The sequence below is a fragment of the Otolemur garnettii genome, unplaced genomic scaffold (assembly GCF_000181295.1).
Source record: "Otolemur garnettii isolate 467f Iridium unplaced genomic scaffold, OtoGar3 scaffold00011, whole genome shotgun sequence".
Classification (NCBI taxonomy): domain Eukaryota; kingdom Metazoa; phylum Chordata; class Mammalia; order Primates; family Galagidae; genus Otolemur; species Otolemur garnettii.
The window spans coordinates 30,225,468-30,236,572 of NW_003852406.1; the positions used below are offsets into that span (position 1 = coordinate 30,225,468).

The 11,105-nt window shown below is 38.0% G+C and overlaps 1 non-coding gene across 1 annotated transcript; it reads right to left on the reverse strand.

Moving 5' to 3' along the window:
- Window positions 1–10,998: 10,998 nt before the first annotated feature.
- On the reverse strand, window positions 10,999–11,105 carry LOC111723424. The gene has a single exon (XR_002771961.1). It is a non-coding gene; the product is annotated as a U6 spliceosomal RNA (small nuclear RNA).

The window sequence follows — 11,105 nt, forward strand, 5'->3', positions numbered from 1 at the left end:
CACTGGATTAAAGATTTAAACTTAAGACATGAAACCATAAAAATACTAGAAGAAAGTGCAGGGAAAACTCTTGAAAAAATCAGGCTAGGCAAATATTTTATGAGATGGACCCCCCCCCCCCGGAGCAATTGAAACAACATCAAAAATACATTACTGGGACCTGATCAAACTAAAAAGCTTCTGCACAGCCAAGAGCACAGTAAGTAAAGCAAGCAGACAGTCCTCAGAATGGGAGAAGATATTTGCAGGTTATGTCTCTGATAAAGGTTTAATAACCAGAATCTACAGAGAACTCAAATGTATTAGCAAGAAAAGAACAAGCGATCCCATCTCAGTGTGGGCAAAGGACTTGAAGAGAAACTTCTCTGAAGAAGACAGGCACATAGCCTACAAACACATGAAAAAATGTTCATCACCCTTAATCATCAGAGAAATGCAAATCAAAACTATTTTGAGATATCATCTAACTCCAGTAAGATTAGGCCACATCACAAAATCCCAAAACCAGAGATGTTGGCATGGATGTGGAGTAAAGGGAACACTTCTACATTGCTGGTGGGAATGCAAACAAATATGTTCCTTTTGGAAAGATGTTTGCAGAACACTTAGAGATGTAAAAATAGACCTGCCATTCAATCCTACAATTCCTTTACTAGGTATATGTCCAGAAGTCCATAATCACATTATAACAAAGATATTTGTACTAGAATGTTCACTGTAGCTCAATTCATAATCACTAAGTCATGGAAGAAGCCCAAGTGCCCATCAATTCATGAATAGCTTAATAAATTGTGGTATATGTACACCATGGAATATTATGCAGCCTTAAAAAAGGATGGAGACTTTACCTCTTACATGTTTACATGGATGGAGCTGGAACATATTCTTCTTAGCAAAGTATCTCAAGAATGGAAGAAAAAGTATCTAATGTACTCAGTCTTACTATAACCCAATTATAGCCCAAGAAGGGGAAAGGGGAAAGGAAGGGGAGGGGAGGAGGGAGGATGGGTGGAGGGAAAGTAGTTGGTGAGACCACATCTAGGGTGCATCTTACATGGGTACATGTGAAATTTAGTAGGTGTAGAATATAAGTGTCTTAACACAATAACTAAGAAAATGCTGTGAAGGCTATGTTGACCAGTTTTGTGAAAGCACTTCAGATTGTGTGTAAAACTAGCACATTGTACCGCATGATTGCCTTAATGTACACAGCTATGATTTAATTTAAAAAAAAGCCTATACTTCTCTATTATGGAATTCATAAATGTAACAACAAATCACTTACACTTCCCCAAAGCTAAGATGGACAAAATAACACAAAAATTTCTGAAATTTGTATTTTAGAATTGGGTACAAGTCTGGATTTTTCATAAACTGCAAAGCAGATTTCTCAAACTTGAATTTTACCATAGGGTTATTACAAGTCTCTGCTTCTAGAACTGGTTATTAGTTGAGGCAAAAACATGGATTCTTCAATTACATGAAGAATTTTAAATACCCTCTTGATGGAATGATTTTCAAGACATATTGAAATCCATTTAAAATACGAATTTTGAGAAAGAGAATTCAAATTTATAAATGTCCACAAATTCTTTTTTGTGTTTTAAATTAGAGATTTAGTCTCACCATGGTTCTGGGCTGGCCTCTAACTCCTGGGCTCAAACCAGTCCTCCTGCCTCCATCTCCTAAGAGGCTGGGACAACAAGCACCTGCCACCACACCTAGCTAAATTTGCACTATTTCTAATATTATTTTAGTCTAAATACACCATAAAGGATAGAAATGGAGGAAAGAATCTCTCCTAAAAACTATATGAAACTGAAACAATAAGTTTCTTCTAAGAGAAGAAAGAAAAACTATATGCTGTACAGTTTTCAGAAAGAAGGGCATCAGGGAGATGCCATGATCACTGTAAAAGGCAATCAAAAGGGGTGGTGTCTGTGGCTCAGTGAGAAGGGTGCCAGCATCATATACTGAGGGTGGAGGGTTCAAACCAAGCCCGGTCAAACTGCAACAAAAAAATAGCCAGGCATTGTGGTGGGCACCTGTAGTCAGCTGGTTGGGAGGCTGAGGCAAGAGAATCACCTAAGCCCAAGAGCTGGAGGTTGCTGTGAGCTGTGACGCCACAGCACTCTACTGAGGGTGACATGGTAAGACTCTGTCTCTAAAAAAAAAGGCAATCAAATGCATAAAAGACTTATTCAGGCATAAGTATTGTAAGAGTCAGGTCAGTATGATTTAAATGGCATAGTAAGAACATATATCCAAATGAAACTGAACCAAATTCCACATTTCCTCTACTGTGGAACACTTTTACCTAATACAATTTTTCTCTCACAGGTATTTTTTTAAGCCCATTCTTTGTTTAGTCCCCACTTCCTCAAAAGTATTTATTAATCCTTCCTTATTTACCAAAGTAAAGTGTAAAGAAAAAAAATTCAAGAGGTCACATTTCTATCAAATGGTTTTCTCTGACCAACTTTCTATTACAAACATAAACCCAAATCATGATAAGTAGACACTGCTAAATATTGAGTCAATATTAGGGAAAACTACATTCAGAGTGAGAAAAGTAAGTTCAGAAGAGACTACTTTACCTTGGTATCATTCTCAATGTCCTCAAGTATCATAGGCCCAACATCCATTGGTTTGATAGAAATCCTTTAAAGTAAAAATATACATAAAAAATAAGCCTTGTCATTTCCTTAAAAGAAAAAAATCTGCCGGATCTTACCCAGGCAACTGCTCCCAAATGAAACAACAAAAATTCTGAAAGGTCAGCAACCAATATATTAAATGATGCTTCTTGACAGAATGAAAATTTGGACTCTGATTTAAGAAAGATTTTATTTACCTATTTCACTCTCCACTTCTTGTATTTAGGAAATATTCAATGAAGACTCACTTCTAGTGCCATAACCATTAGTGACAACCAATACATTGACAGAGTCTGAGAATAATTTGCCCTTACAAATGGCTGACATAACTTATGGTACCTGAACTGGAACAAGCCTGATATCCTGAAACAAGGTAGAAAGATACAGTGTTCCTATTTATAGCAGCTCAATTCACAATTGAAAAGATGTGGAAATAACCCAAGTGCTCATCAACCCATGAATGGATTACTAAACTGTGAGATATACATACTGTGGAATATTATTCAACCACAAAAAGATGGACACTTTGCACCTTTTATATTGACCTGGATATGTTTGGAGAACATTCTCCTAAGTAAAATATCTCAAGAATAAAAAAGCAAGCATCTTGTGTACTAAATACTATATCGAAACTAGGAGATCAACAACTACAGGCCCATACAAGAGAAAAACATAATTAAATTTAAGAAAGGAGGGGGGAGGGAGGAGGAAGAATGGGGCTTGGTAAATTCCCATCTAATGGGTACAGTGTAAGGGATATAGCACACCTCCTGAATGAAGGATTCAACTGGAATTACCCAGATTTTTCCTTACAAACACAAACAATGTAACCTAATCTAAGCACCCTCCTATTAATCCAAATTTTTTAATTTTTTTAAAATATTTTTTTGAGAGAGTCTAACTTTGTCACCCTCAGTAGAGTGCTGTGGCATCATAGCTCACAGCAACCTCCAACTCTTAGGCTTAAGTGATTATCTTGCCTCAGTCTCCCAAATAGCTGGAACTACAGGTGCCCACTACAATGCCCAGCTATTTTTAGAGACAGAGTCTCAGTCTTGCTTAGGCTGGTCTTGAACCTGTGAGCTAAGGGTAATCCATACACTTTGGCCTCCCAGAGTGCTAAGATTACAGGCATGAGCCACCACATCTGGCCTCAAACTTTAAAAAAAGAAAAAGATACACTGTCCCTTCTCCATTATCTAGCTCTGGTTCAGAGACTAGACTGCTCTATCACTCAAAATTGGTAGCAGTCTTGGACCTTCAGCATGGAGACCACTTATGACAGCCCATTGCTTCTCTTTACTCTCAAACACTACAATGAGTACCCAATGAGTACCATTTGGCTTTCCAAAGCCAAATACACAGAAATCTAAGAACAAATTCATACACACAGAAAAGCAATACGGGGAAAAGGTGGGGGGGAACAAATGCATATGTTGTTGTTGGGATTACTCTTTCCAGAAAGTAAAACTTGAAAAATTATAAAATCTAATTATATTCCTTATATAGCTCCTGCCTTATTCCCATCATCATGAATCATTAAAAACCTTCTGAAGCACTCAGATACCCACAAAGACAGACTCCTGGAGACAGAATCCTTGCTCTTTCCCAAAGCACTGTCTTCCATCCAATGGGCTCCCACTTCCAGATCCCTCTTCTGCCAGGCTCCATGGGATCCTCCAACCTATAAATCTTCAGTCTAAGAAAGCACAAATTCCCAAAAGGATGGGCCCAAATGACTAAGAGCAGGACAACTCTATTTCTCTGCTAATGGAAAATAAGATAAATGGACTCTCAGTCATCCCCTCCCAGCTCAGGCATGTTATGAACTAACCAAGTGAAGCTCCATATGTGATTCTCTGGCCATTCTTACCCTTGTGTGTACCTCAGAAAGATATCAGTGAATTTGGAAAAGAAGCATAGATAAGAGGGACACCTGCCCTGGGCTGCATATCTGTGTATTAGTAGATCAGGAGCCTCTAGACCCTAGTATAGAGGGATTCTAAGACAACCATTTGTAAACTGGAGCCAAAGTAGATAAAATCTCATTCTGCTCTGCTCCAGAGACTATTTCCAAGTTTGTTTAACACATTGCTGACCAATCACAAGTTAGCAACATAGATAGTTCTGGGTAAAAATTCCAGTCAACGATGTGTTAACACAGCAGCTGTCCCGATTCATTTCTCCCAGTCTCAATTCCGTTGTCCCAAATTCAGCCTACTGTAGTCTTTCTTCCCTCCTCATCTTTCATCTTCTTAAAATATAGGATCATTAAGTGCCTCTAACATCTTAACACATTGTTGACCAGCATTTTATGCAGATCTATCTATATTACTTCGTAATTCATGATAAATCAGCAATGCGTTAACATCTTTCAGTAGCAACATCTAAGTTTATCAGCACTTCCAATTAAACACACAAACAAGCAGCAACCTGTTGAGGCCCCCCTGAGCCCTCTCTTTTAAAATGCTTGTCTAGATAAAACCTGACATACAGTCCTCTTCGTTCCTCCGGTTCTTCATCAAACTTACCAGGAACCCAATATTCTCATTTCTTTTCTATTATCAAACCCCCCACACAATGACAAAGAAGGAAAAATACTGGGCTTTGATTAAGAAACCTGAGTTCATATCTCATTTTGACCACTTACTATCTCCAAATGAGTCACTTTTTCATTGCATTTCAGGTTCTTCATCTAAACAACCTCTACACAAGGACATTAAATACAGGTGGAATTCACAGAGGGTATTTTGCTTGTTCACTATGATTCCTAAAGATTCTTGAAATCGTATGTGCTTTTGATTCTCTTACAGAAAAATGAAGAAGAGTTAGCTGGCAGAAGGGGGAAAAATATTAGAACCAAAGAAACACCAACAAAAGAAGAAAAAAGCAAGACAAGATTATACAAAAGTCACACAAAAGGAAAAAAGATGCTATAAAACAATAAAAAGTTTCATGGAACTAGACACGTGTACTAGCCAAGGATACTCTGATTTTCTACTTATTGGGAAGTCAGAAGTAAAAGATCAATCAGAAAAATCCTAGATACTAAGAATCATTAACAAAACATGGCCTACAAGTACATAACCTCCACTTACAGTAAATTTATTTCTCTCTACGATTTGCTTGGTCTTGCTTATGTAAAAGCTATGGTCCTGTGGCCACAGCAAAAAAAATTCTTTTTTTTTTTTGAGACAGAGTTTCACTATTTCACCCTTAGTAGAGTGCCATGGCGTCACAGCTCACAGCAATCTCAAACTCTTGGGCTCAAGCAATTCTCCTGCCTCAGCCTCCCGAGTAGCTGGCACTACAGGCGCCCACCACAACACCTGGCTATTTTTTGGCTTTAATTGTCATTGTTGTTTAGCTGGCCTGGGCTGGACTCAAACCTGCCAGCCTTGGTGTACGTGGCTAGCAATTTAACCACTGGTGCCAAGCTATAACACTTCTGATGGTAAAAACAAGGACCCCAGCAATTGAAAAACATACATATGTTAGGACTAGCTCTTGGACTAACCAGGCTTCTAAGGAACACTCTTCAGGGCACTTAACATATAACAAAATTTGACTTTCTGAGTTGATCTGGGTTGGACCTATACCTGGATTTCAGAGCTGCGCAGATCTCTAGGAGTCTATGTTGAGGAGCAAAGAGAGGGATTTGGGAGCAGGCAGGCTCCTGGTCAGATCATGGCTCAGTTATTTGTTAACTATGGGATCATGGGACAAGTAACCTCTCAGAACCACTGTTGACCAATTACTAAAAACGCAATGCCACAGATTCTTTGCAAAGTGCTTGAGATGACTGTAGGACATGATCAACGTTAAGCACGTGATATGGTGTCTAGCCCACAGTAGAACACTCATCAAACATCAGTTTCTTTGTGTTATATTCCTTCAGTTAACACATAATCTAAAAAATCTGTTAAATCTTACCTGAACACCGGGTCTTCAGTAATTGCATCCACTATTAAAGAAAAAAGCAAAATATATTATAATCAATAATAGAAAACTATAGAATATTAAAAGCCTAAGAGGGCATGGTGGTCTGTAATTTCAAGCTACTCTGGAGACTGAGGTGAGAGGATCCCTAGAAGACATGGGAGTTTTGAGACTAGTCTGAAGAATTTAGACTCCACCTTCACAAAACAATAAATAATGCACACTTTTGTACATGTTGTAGACCTTGTTAAATAAAAAACAGCAGAAAATTTTCATGCCTTGTTACAAGTATTCCTTTGGGACCAGACCCGGAGACTACACTAGAATCAATGTGAATTATACTAGGAGTAGACAATTAATGCAGTAAGAACCCTTACCTTCTCCTCCTTTCTATGGATGAAATGCAAAAAAGAATAGGATTATCAAAATTTGATATATACAAATGAACTGCTATGTACAATAATCCTAACACTATTCAAGCCCTATCAGACCGAAATGGAATGTTCTCATTAGCAGAATCAGTATCATAAGTACATAGTAGTCCCCTTAACTGATAAACGTGTAGAAAAACACACTCACTGTGCTTTAACTATTGTCTCACACAACAACAGCAATTATCAACACGGATATCCGTGACCAAATGTGGGGAAAGTTTCCCGACTTGTCAGTAAGCAATCTACTCTGCTGCAGACACTAGCTGTGTGTCCTCTAATTCAATTCTTGACACCATCCACGTGGATGTTGCTTCAGATATTCCCCAGCTGGGAATTCGGTTCCCCAAGCCTGGCCACTCCCCACAGCAGTCACAAATCTGGACCTTCAGAACTTCTGACTAAGTGGCTTCAAGTTGGAGTTCCCACAGATTAATCGCATCCCACTTCTTTGAGTTCAATTAATTTGCTAAAGAAGCTCACAGAACTCAGGGAAAGCATATTGCAATGAATACAAGAGGAAGAGATGCATTGGTGAAAGAATGGCTTTGCTAATGAACTGTCCGACAGAAACTATAAAAATCTCTTACACGCTGTCTCCAAAACTGATGGCAGGGACATTCATCTTAAACTTGCAGTTCTTCAGATGAATTATCTGTCTTTTAAAATTAACTAATTACCTGCCAAGAGTGTTTTCTTAGCATTTAAAAATAGTGGACCAAACAGAAAGAAAGCCACACCAGTTTGGTTTGGCCACACAATAGATCAGAAGGTCTGCAGACAAGGAAAAAAAGAAAAGGCAATTCCGACACAACTGACAGAAATTACCATTCTTTTCCTTTCTGTTTATAGGTATAAAAACCACATGCACAGGAGCTTCTAGCCATCAGTCAATCATTACTACAAAAAGCTGTCACTTTGGAAACTAAAGATCTTAGGCATTGAATACCAGGCATTAGGATTTAAGACCAAATAAGTATTTCACAACATCACACTCTCAGTTTTGCTTTCTGTGGTCTCAGTTATCCACATGGTCCCAAAATGTTAAGTGGAAAAGTCAACAATTAAACAATTCATAAGTTTTAAAATTCCTTGCCCTTCCAAATAGTTTGATGAAATCTTTAGCCATTCCACTCCATACCACCCAGAATGTCCCAGGATGTGACTCATACCCTTGTCCACCACATCCACATTGGGTATGCCATCCACCCATTAGTCCTCCACACGATCTACTACTGACATCCAAACATCAACATCATCATGGCTCCATGATGAGGCCAGAAGTTCAAGAGGGAGACTCCTGTCTCTCCAAAATTTAAATAATTATCTGGATGTGGTGGCACACACCTATAGACCCAGCTACCTGGGAAGCTGAGGCAGGAGAATTGCTTAGCCTGGGAGTCTAAGGTTTCAGTGAACTATGAGTATGCTACTGCATCCTACCCTGGGCAACAAGTGAGACCTTGTCTCCAAATGAATAAATACAATAATTTCTTCCATTGGAACTGGCATACACTGGCTATATTCATAATTTGCAGATCTTGTTACCATGTATTTATAGTACCAGAAAGATATTTTGAGTTCCCAATTTTAAAAATACTTGCTTTGGCTCAGCGTCCATAACACAATAGTTATGGCACCAGCTACATACACCAAGGCTGGAGGGTTCGAGCCCAGCCTAGGCCTGTTAAGACAGCAATGACAACTGCAACAAAGAAATGGCCGGGTGCTGTGGTAGGCACCTATGGTACCAGCTACTTGGGAGGCTGAGGCAAGAGAATCGCTTAAGCCCAAGAGTTGGAGTTTGCTGTGAGCTGTGATGCCACTGCACTCTACTGTGGGTGAAATAGTGAGACTCTGTCTCAAAAAAAAAAAAAAAAACTTCCTTTTTTTTTGACATAAATCCCTATGTAGTACAGTGACATACTGACACCTGAACAGGGGTTTGAACCAGGAGGGTCCACTCATATGCAAATTTTCTTCCCTCTCTGTCACCCAGAGATAGCAAGATCAACCTCTCTTATTATTCTTCCTCATCAGCCTACTCAATGTGAAGACAAAGCAGATGAAGATCTTTATGATGATCCACGTCCGCTTCCTAAATAATAAATCTACTTGTCTTCTTTATGACTTTCCTCTTAACAGTTTTCACTAGCTTACTTCATTGTGAGAATATAACACATAAGAGATACAACATACAAACTACTTGTTAATTGAATGTTCATGTTATCCTAAGGCTTCCAGTCCACAGCAGGTTATTGGTACCTTTTTGAAAAGTAGAAAGATATAATCAGATTTTTGAAAGTGGGATTGGTACCCCTAACCCTTGCATGGTTCAGGATCAATGGTAATTAATGTGCACTAAATGAGAACCACTTTCTACGAAAATTAAATAGAAGACCCATTTTTATAGCGAGTATAATTTGTTAAAATGTGACTGTAGAGGAAACATGAAATGCATTAACTCAAAAATCTTTTGTTCTTATTTAGGCAAAAATATCAAAAAGGATTTTTGGAACTATAATTCAATAAATGAATTTTTTACAGAAAATACCACTTGAGATTATAAATTACCTACAAATAACTTCTTAATCCTGAATTCTAGACTATTAAAAAAGAAAATCAAGAAAAAAAATATATGCAATTTACACACTGACTTTTTCAACTGCTCTTTTGTGCTAAAAACTTCATTATTCTTACTTTCATATCAATGGTGGGACCAATGAGAGTCCTTCCTGGTCAGAAGTCTTACCTGGATCATTACAGTGAGGATTTTCTGGCCCCTTTTCTCCTGTATGCTCTGGAAATTCTTCGACAATTCTATGTACAAACAATGTAACAAATAAAATTACTATTTTAATACTTACATGAAAAATATTTAACACATAAATTCTTAAGTGTATTTCAGGCAATATCAGAGTTAATACCAGAACTTCAATTATCCCATACACCCCAAATTCATAAGCTCTACAAACTTATTAAGCTTCTAATTCAAGAAGAAAAAGAGTAACATGAAGTACTCATGAAGGGAAGGCAGTATGGGTCAGTCAATTAGCCAAGTTGTTTGACCACAGTGAAGGTGTCCTGAACTCAGAAGGAGTCCTCACTCTGAAAGCGCAGCTGTTTGTTATTGGAACAGTTGCCTCTTTTAGGCTCACTGCCTTCTTCTGAAAATAAGGATTTTACTGCCTTAGTTCACAAACATTTCTTAACAAACATTTAATGAGACAGCATTTTTACAAAGCTCAGGGAAATAGGAAAGTAATGGAATAATCCACATTCTTAAACTTTATTGATGAAACCATTTTGGAATCGCAAACAAAGCCCAATTGTATATTTCCACAGGTTCTAATATTCAAATGTTAAAGTTTCCAGAAAATGTTCTTAGGTCCTAGCTTTGGTTATTAGTAGTTCCATTCTTGATTGTTTAAGGGCATTTCAGCTATTTCATAATTTTAATAATATTTATTTCTAAATATTACATCTCCCTAAGTCAGATAACATAATTAGCCTCTATTACTGAGCTAATTAATCCCAATATGGGCAGAAAACTAATAGATGTCAAGACCTGGCTTGGAATGCCACCCTTACTTCTCTACATATTCAAACTCTGAACCAGCAGACCTTTGTTAAAATGATGCTTAATCCCCATGTTCACCTCCAAGTGATGTAAAAGGCAAAACTCTACTTTTATTTAAGTTTGACAAAGGAGATACAAGTTGACACTTTCTCATTTCTGAGATAAGTACGAACAATACTCTTGCACACAACATTCCTCATATTACTCAGCTCCACTGTCATTTTATAGATAACCTTACAGGAATATTTCTGTACTGAAAATGAAAAGCACAACACAATTCTAATATTCTAAGATTCAGTGATATTTTGCCCTGATGCACCTGTTTTGCCCTGATGCACACTATACCTTGGACCTAGTCAGCAAATATATAAATAGCATTTCAGGGACTACACCAAATACAGAATGCTTCACCAGTCTGCATGTCTACCTTGGGCAGGGACCATGGTGATCTTCTCTGCATGGTTCCAAGTTTAGTGCATGTGCTGCGGAAGTGAGCAC